Source organism: Artibeus jamaicensis, unplaced genomic scaffold (genome assembly GCF_021234435.1).
Source record: "Artibeus jamaicensis isolate MK-2021 breed Jamaican fruit bat unplaced genomic scaffold, CSHL_Jam_final contig_465, whole genome shotgun sequence".
Lineage (NCBI taxonomy): Eukaryota > Metazoa > Chordata > Mammalia > Chiroptera > Phyllostomidae > Artibeus > Artibeus jamaicensis.
The window spans coordinates 2,543,034-2,555,804 of NW_026521843.1; positions in this window are offsets into that span (position 1 = coordinate 2,543,034).

Consider the following 12,771-nt stretch of genomic DNA (forward strand, 5'->3'; position numbering starts at 1 on the left):
AATGGAAGGGCAGATGAAGTGTTTCCCAAACAAGGTAAAGCTAAAGTATTTCATCATCACCAAGCTCCTATAATATGAAATACTGAAAGGACTTATATAAGATAAAGAAGATCAAAATGATGAACACTAAAGTGGTAACAAACTCACAGCTATCAATAATCGAATCCAAATAACAAACTGAGCAAACAAGCAAAACAGGAACAGAATCGGAGGTACAGAGAGCACAAGGGGGGTTATCAGTGGGAGGAGAGAGACGGGGAAAAGGTACAGGGAATAAGAAGCACAAATGGTAGGTACAAAATAGACAGGGGGAGGTTAAGAACAGCATAGGAAATGGAGAAGCGGAAGAACTTATACGCATAGCCCATGGACGTGAACTGAGGGTGGCAGGGTACTGAAGGGAGTGGGGGTCCTGGGTGGAGGGGGACAAAGGGGGAGAATTAGAACAACTGTAATAATATAGTCAATAAAATACATTTTTTAGAAAGAATCAAATTCTCACCAAATAGAGAAGGCCCCGGGCAGGAAAAGCAGCCTCTGCATATTTTACAGCCATCAGTGCGGAGATGGTGCAAACAGCACTTTTGCACACCTACTGTTCACCATTCTTTTTCTTTAAAGAATTTAATTTAATTCCCCTGATTCTCCCGTTCACAACGGAGCCCCAAGTGTGAGCCAAACCCCACTACCCCTGCCTTCCATGGGCCAAACACTGGGGCAGACAACCCCACACCTGGCTCATTTCATTACTTTCTCAACAGTGTTAACACAAGACTGCCCTTTTCCTAGGATGACCAAACTCAATGAAAGCAACTAATGGCTAAGAAGAAGTCAGCTGCAAGCATGCGAGGCGAGGTAAATGCTTCACAGAGCCCCTTATAACTACAAGCCGTGTGGCCCAACAGCCACTCCCAAGGGAGGCCTTTTAAAAATTATTATTTTTTTTATTCTAGCTTGAAAGAGTCGGTTGCAAAAAGCAGACCCCCCCACCAGCAGGACTCTTGCATGGGCTGCGTCTGCACCAGGTTGTCCAGATGGGGACTGCCCCGCGGGATGGGGAGCTCGAACCAGGGAAAAGCAGAACTGCTTTTTGTGGGCGCTTCTCAAAGGGGAGGGAAGGACGGGGAGAGGAGCCTCGTCCCCAGGTTGCAGGCGCCTGGCTTATCAGAACGACAGGGCCGCCACCTGCTCACAAAAGAACAGAGGCCTTGGACGAAAAACGAAACATTTTGAATGTGGAAGTTTGAAGTAAATAAAAGATTAATCGCTGCACGCCTTGGGCTCTGCATCAGGAAAAAGGCGGGGACCCTGCCTGCTTCCATGTGATTTCCTGTGTGAAGGGTCACGCAAGAGCATGAGTTTTCCTAATGAGGTATTTTTAACATGAGAAGTGTATGCAGTCGGTGCCAGCTCAGATGTACGATGCCTTGCCAGGCCCACACACTAGAATTTGATGAAACGGTAACATGTGTTCAAATCTAAGTTCACATTAGGTTCATTTTTCTTTGCATGTTCAACACCCTTTATAAATGCTCATTAATGCTCCTTAAATCAATGTAAACTCTTAGTTCCCCCATCAACAAGAAGACCCATGAAAAGCGACCTGGGTGTGTCCGAGAGAGAATCTGTCAGAGCAAGGCCTGGCAATCTCAACTTCTGGGAGGTCGTGTCCACACCGACGAGGTCACAGGGAAAGGACAGACAGACCCTTCTACTGGTGTGACCCCATCTCTTTCAGTCCGAGGCAGGCCAAGCCGAAGATTAGTTCGGGGCTTCGTTAGAAGGCTAGCAGAGCTGCAGAGAAGGTTGGATGCTCAGCCCGACAAGTTGGCCCTGCCCACAAAGAGCTCTGGTGGGAAGAGGGTGGACCCTGATATTGGGAACGGGGCCTCCTAGGTCCGAGCTCACCAGGAGCCTGCAGAAGCGGCCCTGTCTCCCGGGGGGAGGCCCCGCGCTCCTCCCCGGCTGGGAAATGCTGCAGGGCCTCTGGGCCGCGGGCCGCAGGCAGCAGGCACCGCGCACCGCCCTGGGTGTCGACTCCCACTGGCTCTCCTGCCCGCAGACCAACAGCTGGGAAAGTGCGGGGCCTGCTGCAGGAGGAAAGAAGAAGAGGCAGGACCCGCCCCCCTCCAGCCACACACACACACATACAGACATACACACACACACAGCCATACAGACACACACACACATACAGACACACACACAAAGCATTGGCAGGACTCAGGAACACGAGGGGTGGGGGCAGTGGATCGAGATGGGCCGAGGCTCAGTGTGCAAGAGGGAGCTTATCCATGTGAGTGCACCTTCTGGAATACAGACGTTACACCCGAGTAAGGCCCCCAGGCGGGTCTAACACGCTGCTAGGACGGCCCGTGGTGACTTGGAGACGGCAGTGGTCAGCGCTGGGACAGGGGCTGGGTGAGGAAGGGGCCGGGGAAAGTGAGCGTGTCGGAGCAGACGCAGCACGAGGGTGGAAACGCCAGCCAACCACACTCGTCAGGAGAACCGGACACACTCCGACTGTTAAACCGATGAGGATGCTCCGCTGCGAGGGGCGCTGCCGCAGAGCTCGGGGGGCACGTCCAGAAGAGCTGGACGCCCTACAGGAAACGAGGCCGACGGAATCTTGACATGAAAGCTAGTGTGACATTCAACTAAAGCAAGGGGGTCACGGTTCACCTTGGCAACGTGGCTGGAGTGGCAGCCGGGACAGCCGGGCCAGAAAGAGAGTGGATGTGCGTGCCTTGGGGTGAGAGACAGGTGAGAGCAGAAGGGTGGCTGTGCTGTACAGACTCGCACGTCTGCAGAGGAGACCACATCACTGCCTCTGCTCGCCGGCACGGCCCTGCATCCGTGAGGTTCGTGAGACACACCACCAGGTGTCCGAAAAGAGAAAAAAGGTAAAATAGAATAGTAAAGAGAAAGAAACAAATAACCGATTCCAGTGAAAAAAGAATGAGAACAGAGAGAGCTTTGACACAATTCCAATGGACAGATCTCCAGAAGCAGAGAAGAAAGCAGAGAGGGGAAGACTGAGCAGTAAAATGGGAGAATATTCTAGAGAGGGAATAAAACTAGAGAGGGACCCGAGGGTTCCGATACAAAGGGCACACCAAACGCCACACAGGACACGTGGAAGGAAGTCAAGGAATGCCTGCTACACCCTGCGAACCTCGAAGAGCCCCAAAGACAACAGGAACCCGAGATGCTATCAGGAAAAAGCATCACCTGCGAAGGTCAAGAACTTAAACTGACCTCAGACTTATCACTAGAATGCAGTGATAGAGGAAAAGAAGGAGCAAGACAGTCAAGATGTTAAGAAAAACTTATTGTTAACCTACAATTCTACTCCAAACTGTCGACCAAGTGGGTTAGTGGAAAATGAACATATTTTGAGTTTAGTGCTCAGAAAGCTGTACTTCCCTTTCCGGGGGGAGGGGAGGAAACATCACAAAGCGGTAAATAATTGCGAAGCACTCTCCCTGGCACTGAGCACTGACGCTCTGAACCTTCCCACCAACCTCTGACATCAGTTCCATCCTGGAGTTGAAGAGGGAGAAACTGTGGCAAAGAGAAGTTACACTCTGGCAAAATAAAAAGGGAACCCAAGAAAAACGATGCTTACCTAATGCAACTCGCAGGAACCAAAGGAGGACTTCCGTGGGAAGAAGGTCACCCTCCGCAGCGCGTGGGGTCTAGAAAGGCACAGACCAATCAAAAGAGAGAGCAGGAGGTTCACAAAGGAGGCCTTCCCGAGAGAAACAAGCCCAGTGATTTATGTTACCAAAAAAAACAAAGCAAAAGAAAAAAAAAAAAAAAAAAAAAATAAAAAAAAAAAAAAAAAAAAGAAAGTGGGGAAGGAAGGTAAGAAAAGAAAAAGGGGAAAAAAACGACAAGAAAAAGGTAAGGAAAAAAGAACCTGAAAAGTCTGTAGGGCAGGAGGGAGACACGTGTCTCTTCGCTAAATGGCAACAAAAGTGGAAAAACAAAAGGATATGAGAGCCACCGGAGGTGGAGGGGGGACGGCCACTGTACAGAGCGCAAGCGGTCCTCATCGGAAGCAGGTGCCCTAAAATACCTTTAAAAATACCTTTAAAAAGAAAAACTACCTTTAATCTTAACTCTTAGAAAATTATCCTTCATGTAGCAGCAGTTTAATGACAGAAATAAATTTTCTTTAATGTTTTGCAGTGAAAAATATTAATCAAGATAATAGCAATGCTCTTATAACTGTTTACATTTACCATGTCTTTAGAAGCACAGAAAGGTTTATTATACATAAACTTTTATACAAAGTTATATATAAAGTATGTAACTTTATATAAAGTTTATTACAGTAAAACTCATAACTCTAATGTAAAAAATATAACGACAATATAAAATCAGATGGCATCACAGGACGAAGAAAGAAGACAGGTGGGGATTCTAAAGGTGCTGAGTCCCTCACCTTTCTTAACAGAGAACCAAGAGATGACGTCTAAAGTCGGTGAGGCTACAACACCAAAGGCACGATCCATGAAGGAAATAATTAAGAAGCTGGACTTCATGAAAATTAGAAACCTCTGTTCTGTGGGGGAAAAAACAAACAAAAACTCCTGCTCCGAGGGAGACCCAGTCGAGAGAAAGAGAAGACACACCACGGGTCCAGAGAAAACCTTTTCAAAAGACACGTCTGGGAAAAACTGTTAGCCACAATATACAAAGAGCACTTGAAGCTCAACAATAAGGCAACAAACCACCGATTCAAAAATGGGCCAAAGGGCTGGACAGACGCCTCCCCCGAGAAGACACACAGACAGGAAGTAGGCACCGAGAAGATGCTCCACGCCTATTAAAATGGTGAAAATCTAAATAGATAAGCAAATTACTTAGAGTTTGAAGCCACAAACAAAAAAACTTTAAAAATATATAATCAACAAAAGTCAGCATGTGAAAGAAAGATAGGACACTGTGTACAGGCAATAATTCCATTTCTTTTCTAGAGCAAATACACAGTCCAAAGCTAATTGATCAAGATATAGGGGTACAAATAATTCGAGATGAAACTATGGTGGAACTTTCTAGATAAATTAAAAGCAAAAGGGCTTATCTCTGGGGCACAGAGGATGGAGGACTAGCGGATCCAGAAAGAGAGTTATTTTTATTTTGTATTCTTCCTGCTGCTCAGAATTTATTTTATTAATGTGCATGGAGGGCTTTTGTCATTTAAAAAGCAATTTTTTAATCATCAGTCATTTTTCTGTTAGGGAAGAAAACAGCTGAAGGATGAAGCCTATAGAAATTTTTCTAAAAGCTTAATAATAGATGTGAATAACAAAGCGTTGCTGAAAATAATGAATTTTGAATTACAGAATGCCTTGAAGTTTTCCTCAAATTGTACGTCTTCCTCAGGGTGTTCCTCTAAGTCCTCGTATCAGATGCACCACCAAGTTCAAATTATAAAACTCGTACCTGTAATTGAAGGCAGCTGCAACCTTTTTGACAAGGACTAATTGCCGGTAATGATTTAAGTGCTATAAAATCGCACACCACCATTCTTTTAAATGGGGGGCCCTCTCCCTGCTTTCTCTGGAAGGAAGTGTTAATCTTTGCCGCTGACTTATCAAATCCTTCAGTCACCTGTTTGCCATCATTTTCACGAGCTGGCAACGTGTTTATTAGAGTCGTAATGTGCAGGTGGAGGAATAACGGCCTCCTTGGATGGCACTGGGATTTCGTCTGACATTTCTGCACGAGAAAAGTTGGCGTGAGCCGCAGGCGGGGCGAGGGCAGAGGGAGACGAGAAAGGCAAGGATTTGTTTAACAGCAGGGGCCTGGGGTGGCGTAGCTGGTCAGACCCGTAACCTACAAGGTTGTCTTTTCCTTGCTGCGAATCCAGGGTCCCTCGGGCTGGGGGACAGGGAGCTAGGGTTCGCCGAGCAGGTTCCCTGCACCCTCAGCACCGTCTCTCTGGGTGTGGCTGACCCTTCCATCCTTTCTTCAGAGTCACGTGGGCGCCCTGTGCCTGCTCTTCACCAGGTGCAGGGCACTTCCCACACCAGGGGTGGGGCGTGCGAGCTGTCCCAGCCCCCGCTGTGAAGAAAGGAGCCACTCGGCAGCCTATCACGAGTGAACATGGCCTTTGACTTAGCCATTCTACAGCTGGGATTTCTTGAAGAAAATAGGAATGGATCCTATGCAAAGTTTTAGCTGCAACAATTAACTGGGAGGATGAGAAACATCCTAAGGCTGACAAGGGGGCGTGGCCCCCATCCCTTAGAACTCGGACGGGGAAAGCTGTGCAGTGAGGTTGTCCTGTGACCTGTGGTCGTCTGGTTCCACAGCCGGGACCCCCCTCCCAGGAGCGGATCTTCAGCAAATTGCAGAAGCACCGATGGCCTCAGCTTCCTGGTCTGTGGCACAGCCTCACGGTGCCACCTCTGGCCGCAGAGCGTGACAGGGCCCAGGACAGAGAAGCACCCGCGCAGCTGGTGCCAGGCCGGACACACTCCATCCAGGATGCTTTGCAGAAAAGAGCGATGACGACAATGGTGCCGGGAGTGACAGTGAAGGATAAAAGTCATGCTGAAGGGGAAGAGGCACCCAGGGGAACAACGGTCCCTGTGGCCTGTGGGGCCAGATGCAGAAACAGCCAGGCTGCCCTCGACCTCCTTAAAGGGGCACACTCATAACAAAAGACAATCGTCAAAGGGGGGGTTAACGGGAATTGCCCCGAGTGGTGGAATCGTGAGTGATGGTTTCACTTTCTGGCTGGTCCCCTGTGTGTGTAAACTTTCTGCAAGGGAGGCATTTACCTTCGTGATTCAGAGGCAGAAGAGATGACATCTTTATAAAGTACACTTCTGTCTGACACGACTCTAGCTCACAGCATCTCAGGGCTGGGAGAACCTTCCAGTGAGCTCTCCAGCCATCTCACTGGACCGGCGTCGGACCCCAGCCCAGGACACGCCCTGCCACCCTGCACGGCCTCACGGGGGCTTGCGGCACCTCAGGGACAGACCTGTCCTGGCACTTTCCTTCTATCCCTGGATGGGACTTGGTGCCCAGCACACAGTAGGGACTCAGCCTCCCCTTCTAGTCCTGGGACGGGACTTGGTTGGTGTCTGGCACACAGTCGGGTATTTGGGGAGTGAAGGCGTGGGTGTGTGAGCGTCCCGTGTGCGCTCCTTTCCCGCACGCGTTAGGGCGTGTCCAGGGCCACACGAGCAGCGGCGAACCTTCCTCGGGCTGCAGGAAGGCTTCCTGGCACATGGAGCTGGGCGCAGAGGAAGCAGCCCCACCATCTCCCCCCGGGAAACAGCCACAGGAGCGGAGACTCGGTGTGAGGTGGGGAAGAGGCTCCCGACTGAGGACAGCAAGGCCACAAGTCCGGGGAGATGGTCTGTTAAGAAAGAGGGGAGCCCTGGCTGGTGTGGCTCGGTGGATTGAGCACCAGCCTGCAAACCAGAGGATCGCGGTTTGATTCCCAGTCAGGGCACATGCCTGGGTTGCAGGCCAGTTCCTAGCAGGGGACGCATGAGAGGCAACCATATCTTGATGTTTCTCTCCCTCTCTCCTTCCTTTCCCCTCTAAAGATACATAAAATCTTTTTTTTTTTTTTTAAGAGGGGAAAGAAGAGAGGTGGCTAAGTTCCATTCATCCCTTTATCTCCAGGCCGGCTCGCCGCAGGCCAGAGGGCTGTCGGGAGAAAATGATTTCAGGCAGAGGGGACTGGCTGGTCCTGGTTTAGTGGGGTTTCCGTCCTGGTCCCATTCCCACCCATGGGGACGTGAGAACTGTCAGTGAGGAGACGGGCGGGCGAGGAGCGCCTCTCAGCCCGGTTAGGCAGCCCTTGGGGACAGCCGCCTCCCCGCCCAGGAATCCGGCCCCGCCCGCTCTGCCCACCCCACACCCTCCAACCAGGGTTCTCCGAGGGACACTTTTATGATGGATTTTTTTTTTCATTTACAGTGAATCACATTAGCCTTTTCATCTGCTCTCTTGTGCCTCTTGCAATGTAAGAGAGGTTGAAAGAGATTCAAAAAAACAACCCACCAGTCGCCGATCTCCCAGGACTTGACTTTCAGCACCAGGACCCCTGGGCACACGCAGTTGTTCCCCTGGGTGCTGTCGGAACCCACTATGTCCCTGGGAGACTGGGCGTCTGTTTGGACAGCAGCCATTTATCACCTTCCCGCTGCCTCTGGGAAGACCAGGCCAGGATGGAGGGGTCCGCGTCCCCTGGGAATGAGTTTTATTCCCAGGGGTGGGCGTGGCATTAAAAGACCTGGCCCACTGCACCTGTGGCATTGGTGGCAAGGTGCGTGAGTGGCAGCCGGGGCCGGAGGCTGAGCCATGCCCCAGACACGCCCGAGTCTGCCCTGTGCTGTGGGCGTCTTCACACTCCCGAGCCCCGAGAAAGCTCCCTTTGTGCACAAAGTCCAGTTAAGTTGGTTCAAAACAACGGCTTTAGTCCATCGTGAACTCCAGACGATAAAACCGACTCACGGAGCATTTTCACTCCGCGTTTAGTGTGTGGGGGGTCTTTAAATGATTATTCATTGAAGACACTTTTCCAAATCTCCCATTTGTCAGCTCCAGACCAACTTCACACTCCGTCTCGGCAGCTCTTTCTTGCGATTCATAGTCCAGTGTCCCCCGAGCAGTGTGGTCCAGGGGAGGGGGCCCAACGCCCTTGGGGACCACCGCGGGCTCGGAAAGCTGTCCACACCTGGGTCTCGCCCCAGGGGGTTCGAGATAACGTCTGGGCACAGCCTGAGAATCAGGATTTATTCTGAGCCCCCTGGCAATGCTAACATCTAAGTTACAAGATAAGGAGCGGGGTGTTTCTGAAACCAGCAAAGCAGCGTTTCAAACAAGACATTCTCCTTCCAACTGCTCATCTATTCGTCACGAACCAAGCAAGCACAGACCGGGGTACGAGTGAAGACCGGGCTGCTCAACAGTGTAAGTGAGGGGGCGGAGGCCTTGATGTGGTGTTTTCTTTCCCCAGTTGAAACATATTTAGGACCCGATTTTAATTGTTTTGTTTCCCAAAACTAGAACCCTACATACGGAACATTGGAGTTCATTGAACCCAGTATTAAATTATAATTGTTTTTTAAACCCTCAGGTCCAGAATGGTGAACCAATAGCTAAGATCATGCCCTAAATAAAGGTCAAGGTCAGAGTGAAAAACCCAGGCTTCCCACCTCCCACGACCCTTCTCCCCATGACCCTGCAGCTTTGCCACTAAAGCTTTGCTCAAAAGCTTCCCGTGATGAAGACCCAGTTTCTGACACCATCAAAAGAGCCCGCCCATCGCGGGCGCGGTCAGGCGGTGACACAAGCCTGGCCTGGAGGCCTGGGGGTGCAGGAGGCATCAGGTGCCTGCTTTCACGACGGATGGGTTTAATTTCACAGTCTCATTTCCTCCTTTTCAGACCCGCATCGCCCAGTGCCCAAGGCGAGGTGGAGTGGGGGCCCAGGGGTGCATCTGACCCCGGTCACCCGTGTCCCTCCGCGTGGACGCATCTCGGTGTCCACAAAAACGTTCCCCTTCCACCCGGTCTCCTGGGGCCAGTCCTCCTCGTCCCCTCTCCATGTGCAGCAGCCCTTAGACTCACTGGCCATGAGGTGGACACTCCGTGGTGTGTTTGCGCTGCATGCAGGTGACAGCAGGCACAGCAGGGACCTGTGAGGAGGACAGTTCAGACTCTACCTGAACATCTGATGGAAGTGCTTCCCCTCCTGGGCCAGGCAGACCCCGGGCCCTGCCTCAGCAGGTTCAGGGGGGACAAGAGTCCTTGGGGAGTCCTCAAACACATCTAGAGCTTCTGTGGGGACCTTTCACCAGCCCCTCCAGTGGGGGACCTAAAACTGCCGAGGGGGCGGCAGGTGAAGGCAAGACACTGGGCGCCTCCTCAGTCTCCCCTGTCTCCAGTCTTGGGGACCTTCACTGGGTCTCGCAGCACCTGAATGAACAAAACTGGCTCTCGGGTAGGACGCCTCCAGACTTATTCTGACGCCCCGAGTTCTTTTGAATTAGGAAGGCCTGTGCTTCCCCTCCCTGGAGACAAGGGGTGTCCTTCCAAAGTGGGCGATGGGCAGGAGTGGCGGGAAGAGAAGCACCCCACCACCGTCCAGGCGCCGACACAGCCTGAACCTTCTCCGGGCCGCAGGTGGCCTGCATTGCCTGCCCGTGGCCATGACCTCACCCCAGACCCTGCAAGGCTCAAAAAGCCAGCGGCAAAGAGGAGGTGGCGAGAACAGGAGACTCTGGAGAACGAGCCCCGGCCGCCGCCCCTCGTGGGGGATGCACAGAGCGGAGGAGCAATGGTGCGTGCGCAGCATTTCCTGTGCCTCTGAAGTCCCCGGGAGGAGCGTGTCCTCTCTCGGCGTCACCGTCCTTATCTGCACCAGGCAGATAGCTCGCAGAGATGGCAGATAGGTGGCCCACGCCCCCAGCGAATGCAAGGATGCAACTGTCGCACAGTAGCTACAGCCATCCCTGAGACTTTCCTCTGTCACCATCTCCATCCTTTTGAGGTTGTGAAATTCCCGACTGGCGCCCAGTGTGCACCGGCCAGCCCGGCGTGAGTGGGGAGACCGCCAGGCCACAGTTTTGCTCACTGCACAGGCCTCGCGGAGGAAGACGGGTTTGAGAAACGACGATTCCCCAGGAAACGTGGACGGCTGCTGACGACGGCGGTCTGCGGGCTGCGATGACTCAGGGCAAGCCTGTTTCCACTTCTAGAAAAACAGCTCTCGCCCCGCGTCCCGCCCAGCCCAAATCTGCAGGGCAGAGACTCGGGGCTCGGCCTGCAAGGTGCACGGCACCCTGAGTCGGCTCCTTTCCAGGGATTCTCAGCCAGGGCTCCAAGTTCAGGCTCCTGAGCCCATGCCCTCAGCTCTGGGTTAAGAATCATTGCCAGAAAGGGCTTCCCCGGGGATAAAGAACTTCAGAACGTACCATCGGCAGGAAGTGCGGCCAAGAGCACTCCCAACCTCGAAGGGCAGGCGCACACAGCGGGGTCTCCCCCACGTCCCACTCGGCTGGCCGCCCAGCGCCCACACTGGACAGAAACAGGCAGCCAGCCGGTGCCAGCTCTGGCCCTACCTGACGATGCCAGAGGTCGCCCTGTGATGGACGAGGTCTGCTACTCCAGGGACTGGCCCTGAGTCGGTGAACGCACACACCACACTCCCTCGCATCTCACGGTCATAACATCCGGGGGCATTTTCACTCCTAAAGCCTCATTTTGTGTGACCCTGGAGCCCTGACTATGTCCAGACCAGCACCTCCGCCTCCAGGCTCTGGGGCCCTGGCCACGCTAAACAGGTTGGGGCACCAACACCCAGATCCACTCTCTTCCAGAACTCCGCAAGCCACGCCGTCCCGGCCTGTCCGAAGGCCCAGACACCCCGAGACGTTAGCCCAGTTAGTCCAGAGCGAATTCACCAAGTAGCCGAGAGCCTCAGAACGTAGGTTGGCAAATGGCACCCACTGGGTCTCCCAGTGAGACAGGTCGATCCCTCTTTCCCCACCCCTCTCTCTCTCTCTAATTCCAGCTCACACACCACGAGTGACAGTAGGATCGATGGCTTAGCCGAACAACCGGAGAGCTAAGTGATTCCAGAGCCACTGCTCACCTGATTCTCCACCCCGGCCGCCATTCCAGGTGCTCCGCTTACACCAGCCGGCTGGTCTGAACCTCACGACGACCCTCTCGATGCTCTTACTGTCCCCGACAGACACATGAGGAGCCCGAGGCGCAAAGACACTCAGGTCACCGGTGATGGGCAAGTCGGGATTCCATCCCGGACTGACCAGCTCCTGAGTGGACACCCTTGAACACAGACATTCGAGAAGTGGACCAGAACCCCTCCGGAGGCCGCACTGAGACGGAAGACTTTGAGTAAAAGAGGAGGACTTCTGGAAGCATCACGGTCATTATACGAAGTGTAAGCAGCCTCTCAGAAGCCACAGCCCTCTCTGAGGTGGCAGCAGCCACCATGCCCAGATGTCACCTCAGTCACCGAGACACCCATTTGATCTTTCTTCCATTCACTACAGCACCTCATGGCACCCCGCCTGGAGGTGCTCAGGGTGACAATATGTCGTCGTACGGAGCATTCAGGCGTACAACAGGGAGGAAGGGCACTTCCTTCATGGGAAACAGGGAAGTCCATGGTTCTTAAGGCCGTTTCTGGGTAAAGGTCCTCAGGAGCCCGGCCCCAGCTCCCAGGAGTCTCTCTGGCTGCATCCCGCTGAGCCCGAGCATCCTGTCGGCAGAGGGCATCTGTCATCAGGACAAAGCACACGCCAGAAGGAGGCCACGCTGGATTCCGGGCACGGCTGCCCCTTGCCTTGCCCCCACCGCATTCCAAGGCCAGTGGCCACATGTGAGGGAGCAGAGCCTCGGGCCCGCTGCCCCCGGGAGAAACCATGTTTGTGGGGAAAGTCTCAGGCGGGGAGAAGTCCAGCGGCGGCTGCCACCTCCAAGCTGGACCCGCACAAAGGTAGGGCAGGGGGCGGACCTGGCACCCCTCCGTCCAGACCAGAGCAGCCGTGGCTACGACCGGGAGAACCCAGGGCACATCCCCAGCTGTGGTCGCCAGGACCGGGTCCACACTTCCATCGAACACTGCGAAGTACGACTTCACCAATGACTCGTAAGAGCCCTTGTAACGGAGAGACGGGTTTTTTCCATCATGACCCAGATACTAAATACAGCCTCATCGACTGAGCTCTCGGAAGGTTCCCTCGGTGCCGGCCCCGGGTGAGAC